Source organism: Balaenoptera physalus, assembly GCF_965194825.1.
Source record: "Balaenoptera physalus genome assembly, chromosome: 20".
NCBI classification, from domain to species: Eukaryota; Metazoa; Chordata; class Mammalia; order Artiodactyla; family Balaenopteridae; genus Balaenoptera; species Balaenoptera physalus.
This window is the reverse complement of record NC_138901.1, coordinates 25258921-25271757: the sequence shown is the minus strand read 5'-3', so window position 1 is coordinate 25271757 and position 12837 is coordinate 25258921. Positions and strand designations below refer to the sequence as shown.

Here is a 12837-nt window from a genome sequence, read left to right as displayed (position 1 = left end):
AAAATATATATATATCTGAATCACTTTGCTGTACACCTGAAACTAAGATGACATTGTAAATCAACTATACTTCAATAAAAAATTAAATTAAATTTAAAAAATTTTAAAAAGAGTAATATATGTGAAAAAATCTCAAAATCCTATACAAATGTTATACTTATTATTATGCTTTGTGTTTATATGGTTTTCTACTTTGTTCATAAGATATAACCATCTGCAATATTTTCATATTTCTACCTTTATTATAACTAAACAAAATGTCAACACAGTGAAGTAATTTTCAAATGTTAATTTTCATAGTTTGCCAAACATACAATAAACATGTTCCAACTTTAATGTTCCTACCATTTTATTTTACCTGTTCTAACAATTATAAGAGAACAATGAATTTGGCTAAGAATGATTTCAGATTAACTTCTCTAATATAAAGCACTCAACCTGTATAATATATGTGGAGCAAGTAATAAGCACGGAAATATGTAATTGCTTTTAAAGAAATATTTGTTTTCAATTTAGGTTTCAGAGTAATGTGGAAGACTAAATTATTTTATCTTAAATGGCTGTTAGGTAAAACTCTATGTATCAGTAATAGGTTAGGAAATGGAAGCATAGTTATAGAAAGAAGGAAAATAAACTTTTAAGAGCATTGGACCTTAAACTCTACTATTATTCCATAAACCACAAAAAGACCACACAGTTATTAAAGATTATCAATCACAATTTATAATATTTCTATATACAGTTAGTTGTACTCTGTTATTATAATATTTTTAAGTGTAGATTTTAATCCAAGGTTTTCTTTTTATAACCAAGAAATAAATGCATATGTGTTCATTTTGAGGAAGAAAAAAGAAGAGAACTGGATGAGGTGGTATATAGGTACTCTCTTTGTAACTTTTCTGTAAATCTAAAATTATCCCAAAATTTTATATTTTAAAAAGGAGAACTTACTGGGATAACACAAATTGACATAATCACATTAATTAAAAGATTTTCTTTGAATTAAAAAAACAAGTTGGTTTATTAGTTTTTCTCAAAAGTGAGTTTTTTTTAAACTTTTTTTTGCGGTGGGGGTTGGGGGGGGCGGGCCATGCCGCTAGGCTTGCAGGATTTCAGTTCCCCCACCAAGGACTGAACTGGGGCCTTCAGAGTCTTAACCACTGGACAACCAGGGAATTCCCTAAAAAACTGTTTTTTTAACTTTGATGTTTTTAAACTTTTTCAGGTTTACTTGGTAAAGACTATCAGTTACGAAACGGGCTGGGTTTTTTCAGCAGGATCCACCTACAAACACGTATAGGTATGTTTTATGGCTTAAATCCCAAACTGGCTAATGCCAAGATACCTGACTGACTTCTGACATCAGCTGGTATGGCTGACTATAGCTCAGAATGCTATGTGAATATGGAATAACTTTCCTTACAACAGCTTAGCACTATTTTCCTAAGTGTGAAGTGTGCATATTTTTGGACCCAGCCATCGAGAATTCCTCATTAGTAGATAATACCACAGGTATACAAAGATGTGTACACAAGGGCATTCATTATAGCACTATTTAATATAACAAAAATTTGAAACATAAATAATGATATACACAGACACTGGCATACTACATAACCGAATTATGACATAGGTTTATATTAACAGACACAGAAATATGTCCACATGAAAAAAAAAAAGACTAAAGAACATGTGGGAATGGAATCACACAATCTCACTATGTAAAACTATGCATATACAACTATGCGTATATATGCTCATATTGAGAGATATCTCAGGACAGGGGTAAAGATGGGGAAGGAGATATTTTATTTTTTTCTTTATATTTTCTGTAATCCTTAAATAATTTTGGATAAGCCTGTATAATTTTTTTGAAAAATAATAAAGCTATTCTTCATAATGCTATAGAAGCAATTTGTTTCACACTCAAATAAGACATTAAGTACCCAAATATGTAATTTTTAAAAAGTGATCCCCTGTTCATGACTGAAAATGGCAAAATATTTGTTATTAAACTTACTGTAAACTATAACCCTAGAAAGCTGAGAAACAGTTCTACTATAAAAACATCAGACATTAGCCAAAGACTCTAGGTTGTCAATTTAACTGCAACATTAGCTATATAATTTTAGCTTATAGACAAGACATGTCACAGTATTATTATGCTTAGCTAGAGCTAAACTATAGTTATAAATATCAAGTTATTTCACAAAGATTCTATTTATAAATATGTACCTTAGCTGAGATCAGTCAATAAATTTTTTTTGCACAAGCAACAGAAATCTGTCCTCTTGCCAAGGATTTATCTTTCCATACCAATGAACTGGGGAGCTGCAAGAGAACTTGTAACACATTCAATATTCTCCATTATATGAGAGATGAGGAAAGATGAAGCTTTAAAATGTTAAATGGTTCCTGTAAGGTCAACAGCTAGTTGATGGCAGAGCTGGGCCTATCACCCAGATTCTGGTCATAAGGCTCAAAATGAATTATTCCTACATACCCATTAGGATGGCTAAAATTAAAAAATACTGACAATTTCAAATGTCGCAAAGATGCAGAACAAATGGGACTTTCATATGTTACTGGTGGAGATGCAAAAGGGGACACTCTCTGGAAAACAGTTTGGCAGTTTCTTATTAAAGTGAAACATACACACACCATATCATCAAGCAGTCCCATTCCTAGGTATTTACTCTAGAGAAATGAGAACTTACATTCACCCAAAACTGGAAACGATCCAAATGTCCTTCAACTGGTGAATGAATAAACAACCTGTGGTACATCCACACAGTGGAATACTACTTGGCAATAAAACGGAACAAACTGTTGATCCACACAAAAACTTGGACGAATCTCATAGGCATTATGCTGAGTGAAAGAAGCCAGTCTCAAAGGGTTACATACGGAATGATCCCACTTACACAGCATTCTCCAAAAGACAAGACTATAGAGATGGACAACAGATCAATGATTGTCAGAGTGGAGGGTAGGGGAGAGTATGAATGAAAAGGGATTACAGAAGGAGTCTTTGGGTGATGGACTTGTTCTGTATCCTGATTGTGGTGGTGGTTACACGAATATATACAGGTATTGATACTTAAAGAACTGTACACATGCCAAAATGTCAATTTTACTGTACATTAATTTAAAAATTAAAATAGGGACTTCCTTCAATGCACTGCAACTACTGAAGCCCGTGCACTCTAGGGGTCTGTGTGCTGCAACTACTGAGCCCACGTGCTGCAACTACTGAAGCCTGCACGCCTAGAGCCTGTGCTCCGCAACGAGAAGCCACTGCAATGAGAAGCCCGTGCACCACAACGAAGAGTAGCCCCCACTCGCTGCAACTAGAGAAACCCCGAGCGCGGCAACGAAGACCCAATGCAGCCAAAAAAAAAACCAAAACAACAAAAACCCCAGGGACTTCCCTGGTGGTCGAGTGGTTAGGACTCTGCGCTTCCACTGCAGGGGGCATGGGTTCGATCCCTGGTCGGGGAACTAGGATCCCGTATGCTGCGCAGTGTGGCCAAAAAAAAATACATAAAATAAAAAATAAAAAAAACTAAAACTGGGCTTCCCTGGTGGCGCAGTGGTTGAGAATCCGCCTGCCAATGCGGGGGAAACGGGTTCGAGCCCTGGTCCGGGAAGATCCCACATGCCGCGGAGCAACTGGGCCCGTGAGTCACAGCTACTGAGCCTGCGCGTCTGGAGCCTGTGCTCCGCAACAAGAGAGGCCGCGATAGTGAGAGGCCCGCGCACCGCGATGAAGAGTGGCCCCCGCTTGCCACAACTAGAGAGAGCCCTCGCACAGAAACCCAACTCGCACAGAAGACCCAACACAGCCAAAAATAAAATAAATAAATAAATATTAAAAAAAAAAAAAAACTAAAACAAATTACTTACTCAGTCTCTGGCTTCTAAAAGCCAGAAATATTTATGGATTTTTAAATTCAATTTTAAAATTAATTTTTCAATTAGCAAAATAAAATGATTTGATGGGTCTTTTCCTATAAAATCTCAATGCCAAGAAAAGAATACATTCAACTTGGCAAGTTACATAGCCTCATTTTGTCTTAATTTCCCTGCTGGCAAAATGGGGATAATAATACCTACCTCGGACTTCCCTGGTGGCGCAGTGGTTAAGAATCCGCCTGCCAATGCAGGGGACACGGGTTCGAGCCCTGGTCCGGGAAGATCCCACATGCCGCGGGGCAACTAAGCCCGTGTGCCACAACTATTGAGCCTGCGCTCTAGAGCCTGCGAGCCACAACTACTGAGCCCACGTGCCACAACTACTGAAGCCCGCATGCCTAGAGCCTGTGCTCCACAAGAGAAGCCACTGCAATGAGAAGCCAGCGCACTGCAACAAAGAGTAGCCCCCGCTCAATGCAACTAGAGAAAGCCCGCGCACAGCAACGAAGACCCAACGCAGCCAAAAAATAAATAAATTAATTAATTTAAAAAAAATTAAAAAAATAATAATACCTACCTCAAAGGGTTATATGAGAATTAAATGGTAGATAATAAATAAATAAAAATATAGACATATTCACAGTATACATAACTTTGGGTATGGAAATGGAAGACAACTCCAACCAAGTAACTTTTAAGTTTTGTCCTTCCAGAGAACCAGGTTCTGATGATCGCTTTTCTGATAGAGCTGTCTCTGAAATATAGTCCAAGCCCAGAGTCTGATTTTCACACAGAAGTAAAAATTCACTACTGAGTCCTTGATGTATTTTTATTCTGTAACGACTGTACACAAATAAATTGTTGTTTAAACCAGATTCTGTGTTAAAGAAGATTACACTGTATATATTTGTATATATTTTTTGTACATATTTCTTAGTCCTCTCAATTCTACCTAACTTAATGAATAAACAGGTAGCCTGTGCTCATCTGTGTGTGTGTGTGTGTGTGTGTGTGTGCACGTGTGTATGTGTGTGTATTAATAGCAGGTGTCCTACCTCTCAGAAGAACACAGTTTAAATGCTAGGCAAAATGAGAATCTAACCTTAACCTTTCCAGAGTTTCAGGTCTTTAAGAATTACCCCTCTATATGGAGTAAGGTCATAAATATGATGATTTTCTTCATGCCACATTTCTTAGCTTTCTACTTTCAAACTCATACCTTTAAGCCCAGCTTTTCGTTTTATCACGCCCCACCCCCATTTAATCCAGTAAGCATTTGCTTAGCATCTACTTCAGGAAAATACTTTTTGTTAAGCTCTATTTAGGGCAGTGATTTTCAAACTGTCTGTCCCAACCCAATTTTTACAAATGAAATAGAGTAAAATAACAGACTGCCTCACAGATGGTAAGGGTAAATACTGTTTCATGAAGCTTTTGTTTCAGTTGTGGGTGGGGACATGCATGTGAGTGGATAATGTAGGCATGCATATACTGCTTCTTACTGTGGATCATGGCCCAAAAGTTCGAGGAACAGTGTTACAGGGATTAAATAAACATCAGCTCTAGATTTAGAACAGTACAACCCCGCAACAGTTGGCTTCTCCGGACATGTTTTTTGGTACTCACTGTACCACCTGAGCTTAGAGACACAAGTCATCTTTAAAGAAAGAAAATCTAACTTTCCGTTTGAGGTGATGAAAAGGTTGAGGAGATACTGAAAGGCAGAACAAACTGTCCTTTGGTTATTGTTACAATCCCCGACAAGTTGGAATGGATGCAGAAGTGTATACTTTCTTTATCACAACCTGACAGGAGGAAACTAGCCATTTGAAATAAGATAATTTATGAATTAAAAAAAATTATGTAGTATACACTTGCATGGATCAAAAATTTTAAATACATAAGAGAATATAGTGAATAGAGCAGCATTACTCGTGACAGCTGTACCAGAAACAATCCAAATGTCCATTAATGGTAGAATGGAGAAATAAATTATAATATATGCATACAACGGAATATCATATGAGAATAAACTAATTATTGTTACATATAATGATATGGGTGCATCTTATAAGCCATACTCAAATGAGTACATACCGTATTACACTTACATATGGCTTAGAGATTTTCCATAGTAATACACAGTTTTTTCATTCGTTTTTGTAGCCATATAAAATTTATTCAGTTGCATGAATATATGTTACTTTATTTATCCAATTCTTACTGATGGGCATTTAGGTTTTTTCCAAACTTTTGATGAGTTAATTTAAATGACTTTGTATGCTTGGTATGCTAAAAAGAAAACTGAAGGGCTCAGGATCTTTCAGGCAAGGTAACTTCAAACTCTAGCTCCTAGTATATTAATACAGGAAAAGTCCCTGGGCATCTGGGTCACAGTTTTAAGAGGAACTGGGAAAAAATACATATTTATACACAAAATTGCGATCATAAACACTCTCCTTGCCACCCCCTCAAAAAATGAAACACTTCCCATGTATTTCAATGTTTCTAGGCCACTGATACTATTCTAGATCTATTAAAATGATACATTCAGAAGGGTGAAAACAATTCATCAGAACCTAGTTACAAAACTCATTTTATAGCTCACACAGTGTAATTAAGAAGTTATATTCCATTGAATTCCCCAAACTGAATCAAAATTCCAAAGCTGAAAAGTATAAATGTGTAAAAGACTATATTCTACACTAGCATTAAAGACAAAAGGAATCACCCATCACTGCATATCTTGGTGAAATCCAGGTAGAGTCACAACCCTCTGCTGCCACACGCATAGTAAAGACCAAACAATCAGGCTAAAGAGCCATTCTTTGCATCATTTCCATTCTTATTCTCTTCCAACAAACACTTCTCACCACACACTGATTGGTCTATCAAGAAACTGACAAAAGCAACTAGCTATCTGCTAAGCCATTTGACTCTAGTAAACTAGAAAAAATAATAATTAAAAAAATAGCACCCCTTTCCAAGAAAAATTTTACTTAGCAAATGTATTATATTTGAGAAAAAAATATGTAACTCAATCATCTAAATTTTATTTGTTTAGTCAGTCTGGGCTCACACAGCATTAATGATGGTGTTATTAATATTATACATTCTGGCCGAGGTTAAGTTTTTTCAAGTGTTCTGCAAAGTCTAAGGAAAGTCTAAGACCATTATTTGCCAATCCCTCTTTATCAGCAACCCAATACTAGTGACTGATTCCACTGATGGGCAAGCCCCTAGGTGGCTCAATAATAAAAGAAAATAAGGCTTAGCAGATTTCCTTGAGGTAAATCCTAATGCATTACTGATGTGTCTACCTTATCTGAAAAGTCTCTAGCTAACTTTGGTGGGTTCATAGACTTATCACAGTGATATTCTGCAAAAATGACAGAATAATTTAATTCTATAGAACCCAAGAAATCCTATTTTAAAAGCTCTATGCACTGAATAAAACTGTATACATGCTCTTGAATCTACTTTTCAAAGTAACCAGTCTCTTAAACTATATTTAAAAAAGGAAAAAGATAATGTCATATTTTACCATAAAACTGCCTTTTTGACTAAAAACCTCAGAAGAGCAATAGGAATTCTTTAAGAAAAAATGTTCATAAGTGTTTTCAAAAATCAAAGGTAACTGCTATATAAACAAACAGATTAACTAAAATAAGCATCTGATGTCTTCACTGATTCTACCAAGCACTTTATGGCTTGCATTAACCATGAAAATTTACACAAGGCTTTGCACGTGATTCAACTCTGGACACAGAACTTACTGAGCTACATTAATGTCCTAAAACACCCCTTTCACTGCATAAGCTCTGTAAAGGCTTAAAACAAGCACAGCCTGTGGGTAACACTGTACAATTTGGAGCCAAGTTTTATTGTCTCCACCAAGTTCAGCCAGCCATAGAGCAACAAATCAAAGTTCCAATAAGCACAGTGCACCTGCAAGACTTAGGTATGCTCCAAGTCAAATATTTGCAATTTTTTCATCCCAAATCAGCACAGATGAAAGTATGCAGATCGCAGAACCAGCCCTCTAAATCCTGTAAGCCAAAATGATCTGTAGTTTCACTCCCACATCACTTGTGTCCTACCATTTATTGAGTCCTTAATGCGCATATGTGCCAGGAACTGTTCTAGAAGTTTGCATATATTATCTCTAATACCTATAACAAATCCTGTTCTGCTGATGAGGAAACTGAGGCTAGAGAGGTCAAAGTGACTTGTCCAATGCCATAAAGCCAGTGGCGCTTTATTCAAACTTCGTTCTGCCTGGGTCCAAAGAGCCATCTCCCTGATCCTCCCTCAGGTAAAGTCACTAACTCCAACAGCAGTTCTCCTTTATCAAAGTAAATTCAAGTGCTAACTGTCTGAAATGATGACAGTAGATGAGAAAAATATCATACCTAAAACCACGGCACAAGACCCAGGATTTCCCAGCGAGAAAACTCAGTCACCTCCTTTAGAATAACTAGTTCCAAAGGCTATGATTCAAAATCAACTGACTTTTTAGAACAAGGGAAATGAAACTCAAGAGTGTATTCACATTTTTGGTGAAATTTTCTAAAACTCTTGAGAAAAAGGTGATTTTTTTAAGCAATTCACTTTTACAGTTTACTTCTTTGATAGGCTTCAGACATTCAAAAACAAAATCACATCAGCAGCATTACTAATCAACTTTTGTCTACAGACTTGAAAAGTATCTTCTTACCACACTACAAGATTACTTCTCATACTTAGAGCAGAAATGGAAACAGCTCTGGGTGTCACGAATCAGATCTTGAGGCCACAGTTGCAGAAAGTAGGTGCTGTTTCCCTTGAGTAGGAGCTACTGATCTGAAACCTCCCAAGGGAAGGGTGTCTGAAGAAGGGTGTCTGACAAAGAGCATTGAAAAAACTAAAGCAAGCTGTTTGTATTAATGAGAGTGAGCTGCTGGCACCACTACTCCGTAAGTGTTTCACTGCTATGCAATTGTTTTCCAGCTTCCAAGCTCTGAATCTGGCAGAGAGAATGCTGTTCTCACAGCCATATGAGTTACATGATCAGCTGATTTGTGGTGTGTGGGTGTTTAACTAGGTAAGTGACTGGTTAGAAGAGGTTCTGCAATATTAAATCAAGGAAGCACACTGTCCCCTGAGATTTTAATGATTTGTCACTATACTACACTGACAAAGAAAAGCAACATATTTGCAACTTTGAAATACTTTGAGTTTAGGATAGGCAAATAATTTCTGACAGTAAAACTTAAGGCATGACATGAAAAAAATATATAACCTGTAATATAAGCCACTTCAATCACGTTTATTGAAAATCCTTCCATTAAAACATTTAAAAATGGATGATTCTGATGGCAACATCACCCTGAAAAAAGACATGAAATCATATTTAATAAAGTTGAAAAATCTTCACAGAGCAGGTGCTCTATTACGGGAATAATAAGGCCTTTTTTTTTTTTAATTTATTTATTATTTATTTTGGGCTGCATTGGGTCTTTATTGCTGCACGCGGCTTTCTCTATTTGCGTCAAGTGGGGGCTACTCTTCGTTGTGCAGCTCGGGCTCTAGCTGCATGGACTTCAGTACTTGTGGCTCGCGGGCTCTAGAGTGCAGGCTCAGTAGTTGTGGCACACGGGCTTAGTTGCTCCGTGGCATGTGGGATCTTCCCAGACCAGGGCTCGAACCCGTGTTCCCTGCATTGGCAGGCGGGTTCTTAACCACTGCGCCACCAGGGAAGCCCAAGGCCTTCTTTTAAGAGATGGGATCAACCTCAAAGAACACAAAACAATTCCAGATAGGCATCAGAAAACAGACCACTGACTGTTGTTGAAATATATTACATTTAGAAGATAGTGCAAGGAATATACGTTATCAACTGGTCAAATTTAGGCAAGTTATTTTGAGTTCAGTTTTAACTGTTTCTGAAACTCTCACATACATCTCTTTACAGGAACACAGGGAAATGATACCTTTACAAATACCTAACTCACTGTGATCAAAGAACAGAACACAAGGATACATATTTAATCTACTTTGTTGCTTATTGCTCAGGACCAAAGTAATGCCAATCCTCGAGAGAAACAAAACAAAGCAAAACACAAAACTCAAATTCCTTTCACTTTTGCATAATATAGATCTTAACCTGAGGTCCCAGGACCAGGCTCAAGATGACTGTAATTGCATACAAAAGTATGTGTGTCTATTTCACCGAGAAGAGGGTCCTAAAGGCTTCCATGACTCCAAAGAAAGGTTAAGAACCACTGAAGTAGACTTTTCCAGAATCCCTAAAACTCAGCAGTGAACATTTTAAACAAAATTATACTAAAGGTAGTATCTATCTGCATACATGTGCACCGTCCTGATACAAACATCCAAGATGCCTGCCAGCCCTATCACAGTACAGCTCGCCACTCTCAAATCAGCCCTACATGGGAACATCACATGCACACACTCTCACATGCCAGCCACAGCAGCTCTTCATTCCCTAAGCATACACATGTGTCAACAAAGCATGTGCTAGTTGCCATTCCCAGAACAATACGGACCTGGCCATCTCTGGGAAAAAATACACGTTCTTCCCAAAATATTACTCTATATATTTACTATGCCTTGACCACAGACGTTAAAAATTACAACAAAAATAAATGAAATTTAAAATAAAATGAAATTCCCACACACCATATGTATGTAATTAACTGGGAAAAAAGCATCACTCAGGTATTACTGAGGGTCCATGGGAGATGCATATAGGGGAAACACTGTAATAATGATGCTTGAACACGGGACAATCAAAGACAGACTCACGCAGCACCATCCTGAGAACATGGTTGTAGAAGGCACCCTTCTCCAAAGGCAAAAGCACATTCCTTTGATTGGCACAAGCCATTCCTGACAATGGATCCGCGATGACAGGGACTGTTCCGCAATCAGGAAGTGTGTGTGTGTGTTTTGTGGGGGAGGGATATGCTAGATGTGATCAAAGACTGGCTCTCTTCAAGAAGAGCATATGGGATCTTAAATCGTGAAGACAGTCTTCGAGGGTGAGGCAGGGGCATTTATCATTTCTACAGGAGACATTCCTCGACAATGAACATGTTCTGTGCAGATGTAACGCGGGTGTCACTACCTTTAGTGGCTCCCATCTAAGAATCTCAAGCAGAGCCTGATTGGAGGGGAGGAGGTGGTGGGGGTGGAGAAAGGTCTGCATTACCCTCCGGGTGAGTGTGGGGCGGGTGTACACTAGATACATTTTATCTCAGGCGGCACAATACTCCCGGGGGTTGGGGGTTTGGGCGCAGCCGCAGGGCAGGGGAGGCAGGGGGTGCAAGCCACCAGCTTCAGGGCAGGCGAATGCTCGGAGGAGGACCGGTGCAAACCTCCCCCTCGGCCCGCTAACCCGTGCAACACCAGCCTCCCCGCGGGCCACAGGGCGAGCGGACTCTGCAAAACTGGAGTCCAGCCCGGGTCCGGGAAGGAGGGGGCGAAGGTGCAGAAGCGGGCGCCCCCGGCCCAGGCTCGGGGCCAGAAGAGCGCAGCGCCCCGGGCCTCCCCGCCGGATGGGGGCTGCTCCGGCCTACTGGACGCAGCTGCCTTGGCGAAGGGCTAACCCGGCGCCCAGAGCCCCAGTCGGCTCAGCGGGCGGCGGAGAGGAAGGACTGCTGCCAGGGGCGCAGCCGCGACTGTGGCGTGTGCGTTGGGGGCAGGGGCCCCTACTCACCCGGGCCGGCCGCCTCCGCCTCCGCCGCCCCGACCGCCGCCTCGGCGGTCCATCCCTGCGGCGGGGGGCCTGTAGCCGCGGCGCTCGAGTAACAACCACCGGCCGGGCCGGCCCCTCCCCCCTGCCCAACGTCTGTCCTCAGGGCCGCTCCGCAGTCCCGGCCTCGGCCGCCGCCGCCGCCGCCGCCGCCGCCGCAGCGCTACGTGGCCGCCGCTCCGACGTCTCGCGACTCCCTTCCGAGCGCGCGAGGGCGAGCGGGGCCGGCGGGGCGGGCGGCGCGCGGGGAGGGAGGCAGGGGAGGGGGTGTGCGTGTGTGCTTGTGTGTGCGGAGAGGACGGCAGAGAGGGAGGGAGGGAGGGAGGGCGAGCGGCGGCGAGAGCGCGCGCGCGCCCGCGGCCCCTTCCCTCTCCGGCCCCCCCGCCCAACGGGGAGCCCGACACCTCCCTCCGCCCGCCCCCCTGGCATCCCGGCGCTGGGCGCGGCGGCGCGCATGCGCAGCCCTCGGGGCCGGCCCCGGCGCACCTTTTCTCCCTCCTGCCACATTGTGAGCGCTCCACCGCCCACAAAACTGCCGATTCCCGCTCCACCCCCGCCTCCCCCACTCCGCCCACTCCCGGGCACCCAGGTAAAGGCGTGGAGTGCGCGTGCGCACCGCTCTCCTTGGGTCTGGGGGCGTGGCTGCTGAAAGGAAGCCAAAACGTAAAGTGGGAGGGAGCTTTGGGTTCTGCGGGGTGGGATTCCATGAAGTAGGGGGCGGGTTAAGATTAGGGAAAGGTGAAGTGAAGAAAAGTAGGCCCGAGTGAGATTTAGAAGTAAAAGAGCTTTTTTGGTTTATGAAGTAAGGTAAGAAAACAAACAGCTTGACTCTGGCCTCCTTGTTACCGAAGAGCAGTATGAGTGACAGAAGACAGAAATAAAAGAGGCAAAATATAAGCAGTAGTGGTCATTCGCTAGAGTAATGGGACAGCTAATAAAAACGAGAAATTTAGAGATCACCCAGAGTGGTCAGAAGAACAAATTTAGAGCCGTGCTTGTTCTGTGGCCAGAAATAGGGAAGGGGATATGTGTGTGTGCATGTGTGCGCACACGCGCGTGTGCTTGAGAAGGGAGCTGCCAAAAGAAAGGAAGCCTCCATTTAAGTATTATAGCATTATGACTAATTAGCTATTAATCATTAATATAATTAAGGGTACTATTAGCTA

At 41.2% G+C, this 12837-nt stretch overlaps 1 protein-coding gene across 3 annotated transcripts in view; it reads right to left on the bottom strand.

Annotated features, from left to right (window-relative positions):
* Positions 1-11988, bottom strand: part of ZNF652 (zinc finger protein 652) — a 69738-nt gene extending 57750 nt beyond the window's left edge. For 2 of the 3 annotated variants that reach the window (XM_082441756.1, XM_082441759.1), the window contains exon 1: positions 11636-11988. The gene's annotated coding sequence lies outside the window, so the exon portion shown is untranslated. Of the gene's footprint in view, positions 1-2235; positions 2343-11635 lie in introns of those variants that run through there. The other variant, XM_082441758.1, reaches the window with a different exon arrangement.
* Positions 11989-12837: the final 849 nt, after the last annotated feature.